The 14,571-nt window shown below is 34.0% G+C and overlaps 1 long non-coding RNA gene and 1 pseudogene across 1 annotated transcript; both read left to right on the top strand.

Annotated features, from left to right (window-relative positions):
- The first annotated feature begins 816 nt into the window (after window positions 1-816).
- Window positions 817-1,676, top strand: LOC119193356. The gene is made up of 2 exons (XR_005113930.1): window positions 817-866; window positions 1,404-1,676. It is a non-coding gene; the product is annotated as an uncharacterized LOC119193356 (long non-coding RNA).
- A 2,293-nt stretch (window positions 1,677-3,969) lies between these two features.
- Window positions 3,970-12,511, top strand: LOC115443560 (annotated as a pseudogene).
- The last annotated feature ends 2,060 nt before the right edge of the window (window positions 12,512-14,571 follow it).

The following is a 14,571-nucleotide window of genomic DNA, read 5'->3' as shown; positions in this document are numbered from 1 at the left end:
AAAGAATTTGAGTTAATGCCTTGTCGATTTTGCAACAAATTTTATAATGGAAGGTCCGTAGAATTCCTATTAATATACGTTGTTAGCGCCAATTTAACATAAACTGCATAAGCACAACAGCATTTACTATTATTCATATAACAGCATTCGTGTAAAATCTTCAGTAGCATTCAATATATCAATTCAATTCAATTTTTAAAATGTGGCTTTAGTAAACAAATCAAGTAAATAAGTCAATGACATTGACATTTGACAATAATTTTGAAGTTATATTTTTCGTTTGAAAACAATCACAATCTACAGAAATTTCTTTAAATTATTTTTATATTCCTTTCATGTTTCTTACATTTAAGTATATACAAAAATGGGATTAAATAAAGTTTGGCAGTGATTTATTCGAGTTACATCATTTAATATCACGAATACAAACAAAAAAACCTTTTCAAAAACCGATACTTGCCGATTCGAGGGGATGAAAGATTTCTGAACGCATTAACACATCGTAATATAAAAATATTAAGCATAGACAACCTATCGTATGGCATACATAATACCTATTTTTCAATTACACATCGTGGCGCGTGTATGAAACGCGTTTGTGTTTAGAGCTTGTTTTGACAACACGCGTTTACGGTGTGTTATCGCGAGTAGCATAGGGAATCAACCTACAGGTTTACTTAGTTGACTTCTTGTATTATAAGCGCCACTTTGTACATAACGTCACGCTGTCATTGTTGAAATCATACTAAAGTCAGATGTGGTCACAGTCAAGTAACATATGCACTGGCAGCTATCGAGGTTCTGGAGCTTGCCATGTGGTGATTCAGGTGGCCCATTAGTTACCATGCAACAAAAGACCCGTATTGGTAAGTAATTTTTTTCAGGCTTGCCAAAAATATTATGTATTTTGATGGATACAAACATAAACCTTATCATTGAAGGGTTAGGTAATAATATGCTGTGAGCGAGTCTAGTATTGTCTACGATATCAATCTCTGATAACTAAGGTGGTAATATATTTTGTCAACATAAACCAATATTTATTGTATTAAAAATATTAAAATATTTGAAAATATTTATATAAGGCCTTCGCGCGAATGTTTGGTTAGATATTTGGTAGTCTATAAAATTAACCAAATTTTTTTTTATTGCCTTAGTAGGTAAATGAGCAAGCGGTTTCCCTGATGGTAAGCAATCTCCTCCGCCAATGGACTAAATGCCAGAGGCACAACCAAACCTACCTATGTTCATTCTCTTTATGTTAAAGGTTTTTCTCACATTACTATTATTATTATCACAGTTGAATTTGAGACTTGTTAATGGTGTATTTTCACATGTGGGATAAGCATTATTGGACTGAACGGACAATACCAAGATTTACATTATTTAAAATATTTTTTCAGATTGGTGTGGTGTCATTTGGCTCCGTTCTGGGATGCGAGATTAATTTTCCTTCTGCCTACACTCGTGTCAGCTCATTCATCAGTTTCATCAACCAACATCTTTGAGATGTTAAAATAAACCAGCCAGCCCTCCTAAAGTTAAAACCAACTGTCCCGGTTTGGGGCAACCTGCATTGTGGTGAATGAGAAGACTCCCAACTTAAATACGCGATCTCGACTTCAGCATGTCCGTTTATGAAAATATAACACTAATATACAATAAAGTACTTAAAATTAACAAATATGTTTATGTTATTTGTTGGTGTTATACCTAAACATGTTAATCTATAATTATTTGCTGAACCAATCAAACATCAAATGATGATTGAATTCCGTAAATGTGTTATTAATAAGAACTATGTTCTTTAAAAACGTCTATTTGATCCTTGAATGTATCATAGCCATAGCGTCGATAGTCTAGTTAGAAGTGGAACGTACTGCTAACGAATGTCCGTAAGTTTCCCAATGGCACGCACCTCTGACGTTTCTAAACTTATGTGGGTATTTTTTGTAAATTATAGCTTGCTTTAACCGTGAAATGAAACATCGTTAGGAAACCTGCATTCGGAAAATCATATCATCATAGTCTGCCAATCCGCACTAGGCGAGCGTGGTGGACTTAAGCCTAATCCGTCTCTGTAGAAGAGACCGTGACCCAGCACAGAGACAGTATGTATATAATACAGGGCTGATATTATTATAAAGTTATAGAGTATTAAAGAAAACAAATATAGACACTTATTGAGATACCAAATTGTCCAAGCAATAATGTGCTTAGGTTTGACAGACATTTTAATAACAGTGTAACAACTGAGGATTAGTAAACTTAACATCTTATGTTTTAGGATGACGAGGGCACTACAGTTCCACCTATTCCTTTGTAATTTAAAGTCCTGCACCTTGTTTTGTTTTAAGTAAAAAATAAAACCTACCAGACAAGCGATGTTCTCGTTGCGTAGTAATGAATAAATCTTAAAAAAAATAACTTTTGTATAAATAAACCGCATTCCCAGCATGAATTTATGCTGTATGGTATCTTAACGTTATAATTTTGTTAAAGTATACTTTTACTAATTACGTGTTAGGAAATCACGCGTAGGCATTGCGTGTGTGTATACTTTAAATAATAAATCGTGTTACCATAGTGAGTAAAATCAAACTGTATGGGAAGCAATAGAACAAATCTCTTTCTTGACTTATTATCAAACGATAATCGAGAATCACTTGAACATTTAGTGACTCAACATGACTTCTATATGATAATGTATAATTTATACATTGCATATAGCATTAATTTTTAATGCTAGGGGTTTTTCTTTCAGTTACAGTTCCTAAATATAGACTAAGCTTAAACTTTTATTTTAGAAATTAAACGATTTTAGTAAAACGATTGAAGAAAGATATGAACCACGAAGTTTGATTGGAGTGTTTTTTATCGTGACCTATGCAGTAATAATTGAAAACACTGATTTGTCTGATAATAATGACGTTAACAAAACAATATAACACTGGTCCAAGTGATAAAAGTCATCAATTAATTAATCTTTTAATTACATATTACGTTAGTACGTCACAATATGATTATGATAATTAGCTTTTCCCCGTGACTGTGTTTATCCGAAGAATTATAATTAACACTAATATCGAGATGTAGAAAAACATGTCTTACTTTTTGCTTGCGAGCTACTGTATTTTGTCTTTCAAAGATTATCTACGGTATCCATTTTAGAGATTGTCTCTTCTACAAAATATTATAATACATAAAAAAATAAAATCTATCACCCAAAATCAAATAAAACGTAGAATATCGTGGTACCATAATGAACCCCTCTTACACACAGCAAGGAAATAATAAAATAAACAAAAACCTTTTAAATAATGATTTAATATGTCTAATGGCATGCATATACGACAAAAATATATTCAATATACTAGAATGCAGAAAACGGACGACTCTGTTACAAAATTATATAGATATAATATGCATGTGAAATTAATTACCACAGATTATCTAGTTTTGTATGAGTATAAATATTGGGTGAAGTTTTAAATATATTATTACTTGCTCAACTAGTCAGGAGAATGAAGGTATTTGTAGCAATTTTATTCCTCGCGAGCGTTGCCTTCGCTGAGGATCTTCCTTTGGATGGTAATACAGCGTATGGATACCTTGAGAGATATGGCATCCCCAGAGCTGAAAAGATTCGCGCAGCTGAAGAAAAACCTCAAAGGAATCAAGGATTATTGGTGGCGTAGATGCTGTACCCGGGACAATTAGATTACCAGGTTAGTTAGAAACTGGATTAGTTACTGCTTTAAAGAGTGATAAAAGTTTTTACCTACTTGATAAAATGCTTTAGTAATGGTTAACATTAAAATGCCCAGCCTAAATCGGTGATTAAAAACGATTTTTTGTATACGAGTTTTTAATATGACGCAGGAGATACTAAGAAATAAGTTTTAGCATTCTAATATTAATATTTCTTTAACTAACTAATCTTCTAGCTTTTCTTTTGTAGTATAATCAATTCATTCTTTGAACATAAAATTAAGTCAATGTTTATTTCTTTTCAGGCAGGTCTCCTCATTTCCTTGATTGGATTAGACGGCACAGGTGTTTGTGGTGCTTCTCTCGTCAGCCCTAACAGACTGGTGACCGCCGCCCACTGCTGGTTTGACGGCCGTCACCAGGCCTGGAAGATCACTGTTGTTCTTGGTTCCGTACGCCTTTTCTCTGGTGGCACCAGAATTGACACCAGTGTCGTGGTTATGCACCTAACTGGACTCCAAGACTAGCGCGCAATGACATCGCTATGATCTACATTCCTAACTCTGTTACTTATTCAAGTAAGTTTTGGTAATATATATTATGGTATGATGACCCATTAAAATACCCATTGCTTCTAACTCAATGTTAATAATATATTTATTGTTGTTTATATTTGAAATTTATAAATTTTTAATAGTTCTGTATTGCCAGGCCAAAGGCTACCTTAATTGCATAACAAAAATTATATGTATTTTTCTTTCCAGGGTATATCGGCCCTATTGCACTGCCTGACGGACCAGAGCTTCAAGAAGAATTTGTTGGTGTCCGCGCTGTCGCATCTGGATTTGGACTTACTTCTGATGGTTGGTTTATTAACAAATATATATTTTACGACAAACTTACTTACATAGCTTTAAAAAATAAAGTAATTATTATTGTTCAATTAATAGCAGATAAAATATACGAAGAACATAATCCATTAAAAACAAGAAGTAATACATACAATGACAATATAAAATGTACGCCACACAAAAATGCATCTATAAAAAATATATTTTGTAAATTGAAAAAAGAACTAATTTGTTTGTAAAGTCTAAAGAATTTTGCACTTGCTATTTTCAGGTGGCGATATCTTACCTAGCCAGAGCCTTAGCCAAGTTTCCGTGAACGTGATCTCCAACAACATCTGCTCCGCCGCGGTCCCCTTATCGTGCAGCCCACTAATATCTGCACCAGCGGTCTTGGTGGAATCGGTACTTGTCATGGCGATTCTGGTGGCCCGCTTGTCGCCAACAGAAACGGCAGACGGATCTTGGTAAGGGACACTTTTATTCTCAAAAGCCGTATTTATCATCAATTTTATCGTACAAATCCCTTGTGTCAGATTAATATCACCTAATTAAACTAACAGGGCAAGTTTACAGTAAAAGTATATGAATCATTGTTAAATAATAGGTATTGATTACCATCGGTATCTGTATTTGCGCAAAATTATGTTCATTATTCATTCTATGACTGCGTCGGTGACGTAGTTGTATTTTCATCCGACTACAGTGCTGAGGTCTCGGGTTTGATCCCCGGGTCAGGTCGTAATATAAAATTTTCTAGTCAGCATCAGACCAGAATCTATAATTTGTACCCGATATTGCGATGACCTCGCCCCCGTCACATCATGGGACGGAATACACACGATAGAAAATGAATGCACTAGTTCCATCTGCCTACCCGATCGGGGATTAAAGGCGTGAGCGTATGTGTGTATTCATATTATCTACTATAATAAAAACATCATGTTATATAATTATGGGCATATCACTTAGTTATTATCTTTTACTTACTTACTTCCTCATCATGCGCATTTCTACGTCAAATCTAATAAAATAATCAACAAAATAATAATGAAAAATATCTAAGCTTATGAACTAAATTACGCAATATTACCTAGTAATTATTTATTACAATGTCTATTCAATGTGATGTTAAATACTTTACTACATCCAATAATAGACTAAAAGCTATTATAAGGTTATCCGATTACAGACATTTAACATTCTGGATTTGTTAGTTATAAGTTCTGAAAGAGTTAAATAATACAAATAAATATATAAAAATAAATTTATATTTAATTATAATTGTTGTGATGTTTATATGGTGTGAAAACTTGGAGTTAATAAATTTTCTCTTGATTTCAGATCGGCGTGACGTCATTCGGTTCAGCTCTGGGTTGCGAGTCCATATTGCCGTCTTCCTACGCACGTGTCACTTCCTTTATTGCCTTCATCAAACAACACATGCATTAAATGTTGGGTAGTGGAAAAAGGAATATAATATTAACATTAAATAAAAAATGTTTTTTAACATTTTACCTTACATGATTATTATTTCTTTGTCTTTCTTTTTATCCCAAAAATACAAAGTTATAATTCTTCCTAATAGTATGCGCCAAAGGTACCTACGAAAGAACTTGGTAATAAAGGAGTATTTCCAAATTTATTATAATATTAATAGATGTTGCTATGGGTTTCTGCGGTAAAATCCTTTTAGGCCACGTTCGCCCCTAAAATACTGGACCGATTCATAGCATCCACTGTAAGACACCACCGCAACCCTATTTAAAAATTAGGGTTAGAAATTAAAAAGTCTATAATTTACCATGAGAGCAAAGTAGAAAAGAAGCCTATGTGTTAAATTAAAATATGGTCTCCATGTGAGTCAAATTTCATCCAAATCCGCTCAGATGTAGCTGCGATTACTTCTAACAAACATTCAAACATATTTTTCACGAACTTTCGCTTCTATAGTATAAGTATAAATATACATAAAAGCAAAATGTAAGATACGAGTTTTTTCTTTCTTTCAAAGACGAGACGAGCATAAACAAAAGAAACACCATCCAACACTCGCCCTCGCCATCCTGAGACATGAGATGTTAAGTCTCATTATGTCCAATCGTTACACTAGCTACAATTAGATAATTGTTATATCGGAATAAACAATTATAAGATGAGAAAGATGCGTGGTCAATTTCGGCTTTGGCGTTTTGTTATCATAATACTAGTATAAAATATACAGTTATATTATACCACTTAGACATAGAGAATATTTTTGCATACACATCTACCCATCTTACCTTTTATCCAGGAAGTGCTGATAAAGAGGCAACACTAGTGCATCCATTATCACTAAGTAAAGTCCGTCCCATGATATGATGGGTCGAGCCTTTTGCCATATTGGGCGATATCGGTGCAAAAAACACCCACAAAACATATAAATTCTTGGTAAGTGTTAGCAAGTAATAGAGAATATTTTATGAGCTACGACTTTTTGTACGAAAGAAAACGATCGCCGGTCAACATCTCAATGTGGTGAGTAATAAAAGATAAGTGGTTTTAATTTGTTATCGATTAAGAATAATGAAAAACAATGTTTAATTAAAATAATACCTCTTACTGATAAATAATTTATCTGCGTATAAAGGAAATGTTAATCCTTACTTAAGGCACCTCACCGAGTAAATGGTTTTGAGCATTATTTTTTTCTTTCCTTCCGAAATAATCGATAGTGCGTCGACTAGTCTGTGGTGGGACAATGGCCTCACGGGCAGAAATATGCAAAGATTTATGAATAATTGCTTTAAAAATCTGTTTTACATATTTTAGTAAATTTTACACTACCGAAATATTGGTAGCAAATTCAAATTATATGTACTTTTGAGATGAAGAGGGTAAGATGCACAGATTCAAAAAACTAAGTGGTATTTCATTATAAAACTCATCAAACATTACCATATTATGATAAGTTTCAATCAAACAACGTAAAGTTAACATATCGTAGAAATATGATACATTTACCATTTTAACATTTATTTGTTTGAAAATCACCACTAAAATTAACATAGCATTTAGTACATAAAACAAAAACTTAACTAATTTACAATAAGACAATTTTAAACAAATTAGCTTACAAATAAGCAAGATCATAAAAATATAGCTACTGAAATGCAACGATTGCCAACGTCCATCCGATCCCAAGCAAAATGCAAGCAAAAGTATATCGCCAACGCAGTGGTCCGCGCGCCAGCATATTTAGTTTCGCGCCCTTTTTCTTTCGCCTGACTGACCACGTTACCTTGCTTATTAAATTATATATATTTTTTTATTACAAATTTCGAATAGATAGCTTCTAAAATTGAACAAAATACGGTAAGTGCGTCATTTTGGTTGAAGGAGTGCCTTTAATTGATAAGGGAAATAACAAACATTCGTTAGTTGGTGTAAGGCTGGTAAGTATATCAGAAAAATAATTGGATCCAGTTTTAATCACTTTTTAAATTGTGTTTGTAACAAAATGTAAGTATTATAATAATAATATGTAATAATATAATTTATTTCAGATTACATAATCCATATACACATTATTATTGTTATAGTCACAAAAGAGAGTCGAATAATTTAATTAAATTGATAGTCTACATTAATGTCATTATGAAACAATAAAGAATGAATTCAACGTCAATTCATTCCAACTTATCGTATTTTTTGTACATTCAAATAAAAACATTAGCACGAGACAAGTTATTTTATTCCATTCCTTCTTCTCGTGACTCGGTTTTCTGCATCAAGGAAAATTTATCCTATTATTGATTTTTCTTTTTAGCCTCACAAATAAAGAAGTAACCAATCAAATAACCAAGCTCCAAAAATCTTACGAATTACACTTTTTGGGTATGTATCTATATTATATTTATAATTAGGGTCAAATGATACTATTCAAGCATTAAACTCTTATATAGTTAACTGAAATACTAAGTCTCCGCCCGCGTGTAAAAGTTTTACCGGGATAAACTATAGCACTCAGAAGTAATGTAGCTTCTTATTAATGAAAAAAAATTAAACATAAATTTAGTAGTTTTAAGAATAAAGCGTACAAACAAACAAACCCTTCAGCTTTATATATTTCTAGCTGACCTGCCAAACTTCGTATCGCCATATTTTTTCTTCTGTCTTATTCACTCACTCACTTGTCTTTGTTTTCTAAATAGTTGCTATAACTTTTTCATACTTACCTTCTCCTGACAATAACGAACACTTAAAAGAAATTATGTAATTTGGTACAGTCGTTTGGAAGTTATGTGCGTACAAAAATTTCGGTGATTCATTTTATTTATATGGATTATAGATTCATGATTGCATGTATAACCTAATATTGCTTCGTTGAATATTCGAACCTTCAACATCTTTATAAACTTAGTAAAATACTCATTTGAATCAGTGCCGGAGCACGAATTGTACAGCCATTCTTGTGGTGTTTCAATATAACCAAATAAACAATTATCCATCAGAATATGTCGCTTATAAAATTGCTTAGAGATTCCATTAAATGCGTGTATGTGTGAGCATATTTAATGCGTAAAGTATAATCGGTTTCTAAGTTAGGTTTTCATAAAAGGACTCAGTGATAGTGCAAATTTTCCTATAATAATAATAAGAAAATTATATAATAATAACGAGCGCCCCATTTTCAGAAATAATTTTTGAATTAGCACCAAGTTACTATGCTTCTGTATTGAAGGTAGAAATAATCGTTTCGTATTATTGATGACTTCATGAAATAATTAATGGATTCTGTAAATCATAGCCAATTCTTTCAAACGATATCTGTGTACGGTATTCAAAGGCTGAGACTAATACCTACCTAATTATTAATCCCGCCGGATCTTACACAACCATGATTAAAATCACCACGCTCACCTTGTCTTCAATCGTTATCAAAAATTGGGCAATACGTCAGAAATTAATCACTTATCTTGACCTTATAAATTAATGTTCCAGACCATTTGTGATAGTTTCTAGTCTAGGGATCCACCGGAATGAAGTCCTGGGTTGCAATTTTATTCCTCGCGGCTTTGGCCTGCGCAGACGACACGTTCGATGGCAACACTGCGTATGGTTATCTGCAGAAATATGGTATCCCAGCGGCTGAAAGTAGACGTAAAGCTGAGGAGACAGCTGAAGTCCAATCAAGGATTGTAGGAGGTGTCCCAGCTGCCCTCGGACAATATGAATACCAGGTCAGTATAAAAATATTGTAATTCGAAGTTTTTGTTTTATAATTTTAATTGTCATTTTTTTACTACATGATAATGTTGAGTATGTTAGTTTGATAATGTAGTCCCCGAGATTACTTTTCACATTGTGTATTGTGCGCTCTTATAAAAATCCCATTATTGGAAAACAAGATTATTTTCTATACCTTTTCGGCCGTCTGGATAAGTAAAACGGCAAAACTATAAGCATTATTAGCATTTAATTCATTTAACATTTACATCCTCTTCGTCTTCGTCTTATTTTTTAAATGAATGAGTATATCGTTCATAGCTTTACAAATTGTAGTATACATATTAAATTCCTCTATAATTTCAGGCGGGACTTATTATTGACATCATTGGACTCACGGCCAGGGGTGTATGTGGTGGCTCGCTTCTCAGCCCTAACAGAGTAGTAACCGCTGCTCACTGCTGGTGGGACGGTATAAACCAGGGATGGCGGATTACTGTAGTCCTTGGCTCCGTCACTCTTTTCACTGGCGGTACCAGACTGGAGACCAGCGTTATTGCTATGCACTTTAACTGGATCCCAAGGCTGGCCCGCAACGACATTGCTATGATCTATCTACCTTCTTCTGTTAGCTTCTCAAGTGAGTCAATATTTTTTATTATATACTATGTAAACAATAATAAATTTTTGACACTCACTTTAAAATTTGTCCGTTATATTTTAATTTTCCTTCAATTTCACTCTCTTAATGTGTTTTACCCTGCGTCGTACATGCACTTAAGTGCAAGGAAATTTATTTTTAACATTTAATTACCGAATTCATCGCCATAGGTATTGAGTATCACTATAATTTATGTTAGCATATCCAAATTGTGGACCTCTAGAATCTGGGTTGAACTCCCAAGTCGGGTATGGGATTTACTGGGGATTTGATCCCTCAGAAAATTTTACGTTACGCAGGCTTAGTCGTAAAAACGAAACCAAAATCGTGTGCTGAAATATGCTTAAATAGTGCGTAATAGTTGAAAAGGGCGTAAGAGAGTGTGAGATCTCACCTGACGGCAAATCAAAAAATACAATTATACCCTTATTTTTTAATATTACCTTTCCAGACACCATCGGCCCCGTTGCCCTGCCTTCTGGACCTGAGCTTAATGAAGACTTTGTGGGTTCACTCTGCTGTCGCTTCTGGATTTGGACTGACTTCCGACAGTGAGTGTTAAAACTACGATTATAATAAAAGTAGTTCAACGACAGACGTACTTCTGACTTGAAGGATGAATTTTCAACCATCAGATCAAAGTTGTTCGTAGAATACAACATGACCAAATCAATATCCAGGCAGATTAAATTGATTTGATGAAAACCGTTTTCTAAAGTATTGAAAAATTGCCCCTACGTTCAAAAATATATGCTATTATCATTAAAAAAATCTCATACTCTAGTACTGGGTTATCAACTATGAGCTCCTGGAAGGTTTCAATCGTTCTCACAAAGTTTTACAATGGTTATAAAGTTTAGAAACTAGATAAAAATATTCCTTTTCATATTATGACGTTTCTGGTGTGCAAAAATATTAGTAACACATATTTGCATAGCGTTAAAGCATCGGAATGTTTGCCGGCAAACATAACAGCTACATGACATTACGCGGGTCACGGAAAAATAACCTTATTATGTAGTATTTAAGGTTATATTCCCGTGACACACCTTAATGTCATGTAGCTGTCATGTTTTCCGGCAAACATTCCGATGCTATATTAAAAATATGAATATGTACTTATGTTGAGTTTTTATATGAAAATATCTTAGTAAGTTGTATGATTGTGTACATTTTAAACCGTCTATTTTTCAGATGGTAACATTTTACCGTCTCAGTTTTTGAGCCACGTGAGCTTGAATGTAATCACCAACGGCATTTGCTCTACTGCCTTCCCCTTGATCATTCAACCTTCCAACATCTGCACCAGTGGTATTGGTGGTGTCGGTACTTGCGGTGGTGACTCTGGTGGTCCTCTTGTTGTCACAAGGAACAACAGACGTATCTTGGTAAGATTATTATGATTTTACTTCGCCTTGAATCTCTAGGTACCTAAATAATATAGCATCTAGATGTAGGTATTACCTTTTTGTCAAAATTGATAATATTTTAAATGAATCTCGTAAACCCCATTGGAAAATTACGGATTACTTTTTAACACAGTTGTCAAATGACGCTGAAATGAAAAGTTGCTTTAATTTCAGCAACGGAAGAAATTACATTTATATAATGATTAGCTAATATTATTTTTACCTAGATTAGGACATTCAATAGCTTGGCACCCAGCTGATTATAATTATGTACTACATAAGACTTTCTTCTTATTGCGTATCACTGTAGGGAAAGTTTCCTATATTCTATAGAATAAATCCATTTACCTTTATCACGAAAAATTATTCAATCCAAATCTATAAAAACAATTGCAAATATTTGTGTATCTTTATGTAAGTACTTATTGTGAATTATTCTACGGATTAGCTTTGCAACGTAAGTGATATAATCAGTTTTATGATTTCTTTTATTTCACAATAAACTTTTTTTTCAGATCGGTGTGACATCATTCGGTTCAGCCTTTGGATGCCAAATGAACTTGCCATCGTCTTACGCCCGTGTGACTTCTTTCATGCCTTTCATCGAACAGCACCTGTAAACTCTCGATGTCTCTGTTGCAAAAACAACACAAAATATAATTATTTACGACTAATGTATGTTTTATTTTAATGAAGTTAGTCGGTTTTTCTTACCATTTATTATTTTAATCAACATCAGATTCATACCTTATACCAGAAATAAATACACATCATTGTTTTGACTACAAGTTGAAAAAATGTTAAACCTTTCTTTTAGTATAGTTAACTTATAATAAATACATATTTTCTTTCCTATTTGTATACCGGCAACACATTGATTCCTCTACTGTTGTAAACGTTTAAGGATGGCAGTAATCACTTATATTAGATAACTCACTCGATCCTACGCCACCTGTACTATGAAAGCGCAATATGAAATCTCGAGATATTTATGGCATATCTGGGTATTCATTTTTATATGGTCATGGAAATATAGCCGCAGTGCATGTGATGGCAAGTCGAGTTGAAGTCAGGTAGAGTATCTTCTGACGAGAGATGGCTATTCCTCGCCAGTCGACATAATTATGCCAGCCTACGTCCCATCATTGACGTGATAACTTACTGAATACTGAAAAAGTCATTGAGGTAATGTATTGAGTAATGACAATTCTGCGAGCCATGCCCAGTTTTAGCAAACTAAATATCTACATGACACGTCAACGTTATTGTTGAATATAGTATGTTAATAACAGCGGTAAAGACTCATCTTACCCGACAGTAGTGATCAGTTTAGGGAATCCAAATTGTTGTGGTCCGCGCTTCTATAATAAAACAGTCCCATGTTAATAATATTAAGAAATATAAAATTATACGCTTAGTTTCCTTCTTAGAACTTGCGATGCGTTCCATGAATACTCCGTTTACATGGCTCCGTACTATAAGTGACTAAATAATATATTCGCGGGCCGACAAGACTCACGGTTCAACATAATGTGCAAATTCGAGTATTTTTTTACAAATTTATTTAGGCCCACACACTCACATCACGTCTTTATCCCCAAAGGGTTAGTCTTTAGAAAACCAAGATACTGTATTTTCGCCTTGATTGTTCCCTCCCCACACACACACATAAAACACACACACACACACACACACACACACACACACATTCACGCTTTTTAACCCGAAGGGGGTGAGGAAGAGCAAACGGGGCATCGACTTTTGCCATGTGTCTTCCGTCGCATTACCTAATAGAGGGCGAGCCTATCGCCATATCGGGCACAAATTCCAAACTCCGGCCTGATACTGCTGAGAAAAACTCGGATATCACTTCTTTTATATTTTAATTTATGAACGAAGACGTCATTATGGGACGTGTGAGGAAATTGAAGCAGCCACAATGCAATCTTACCTTTCCCGATGACGATATTCTAACTTGGTTCGTTCTTGGTCAAAGAAACCGCCTACAGTGCTATAATAATAATAATAATATCAGCCCTGTATTATATACTTGCCCACTGCTGAGCACGGGCCTCCTCTACTACTGAGAGGGATTAGGCCTTAGTCCACCACGCTGGCCTAGTGCGGATTGGTAGACTTCACACACCTTTGAAATTCCTAAAGAGAACTTCTCAGATGTGCAGGTTTCCTCACGATGTTTTCCTTCACCGTTAAAGCGAACGATAAATTCACAAATAATACGCACATGATTTTAGAAGTCAGAGGTGCCCATAGGATTTGCACCTGCCGACATTCGTCTTGGCAGTCCGTTCCACACCCAACTAAGCTATCGCCGCTTATACAGTGCTAAACATAGAACATTTCTGAAGGACTAGTTTTCGTAGTGTCGATATTGCTGACTTCATATTGCTATTATTTTAAGGGAGTCGTATCAATCATCAATCAAACGGCTTCCTCGTTTCGTTATAGAGAATAAAACAAATATTCAGATACTTGAGAATTTCGACATTGAAACAAAAATGCAGTCAAACAATTTATTTGAAAGGAATGACTTTTCATTATCTTTGCAAATCGATTTCTCGTTTAACGTACCTTATATCAACTAGTAATATTGATAATCAATTAATGATAACATAAGTGTTACTTTTATACAAATTTATATTGAAAATCCAAGCTCCTAAATTTACAAGCCATAGGTTTGTAAAACATAATTTTAAATATTCTCAAGGCGTTC

The sequence above is a fragment of the Manduca sexta genome, unplaced genomic scaffold (genome assembly GCF_014839805.1).
Source record: "Manduca sexta isolate Smith_Timp_Sample1 unplaced genomic scaffold, JHU_Msex_v1.0 HiC_scaffold_420, whole genome shotgun sequence".
In the NCBI taxonomy this organism is placed as follows: Eukaryota; Metazoa; Arthropoda; class Insecta; order Lepidoptera; family Sphingidae; genus Manduca; species Manduca sexta.
The sequence above is the reverse complement of the archived record's forward strand: the minus strand, read 5'-3'. Positions and strand labels throughout refer to the sequence as shown.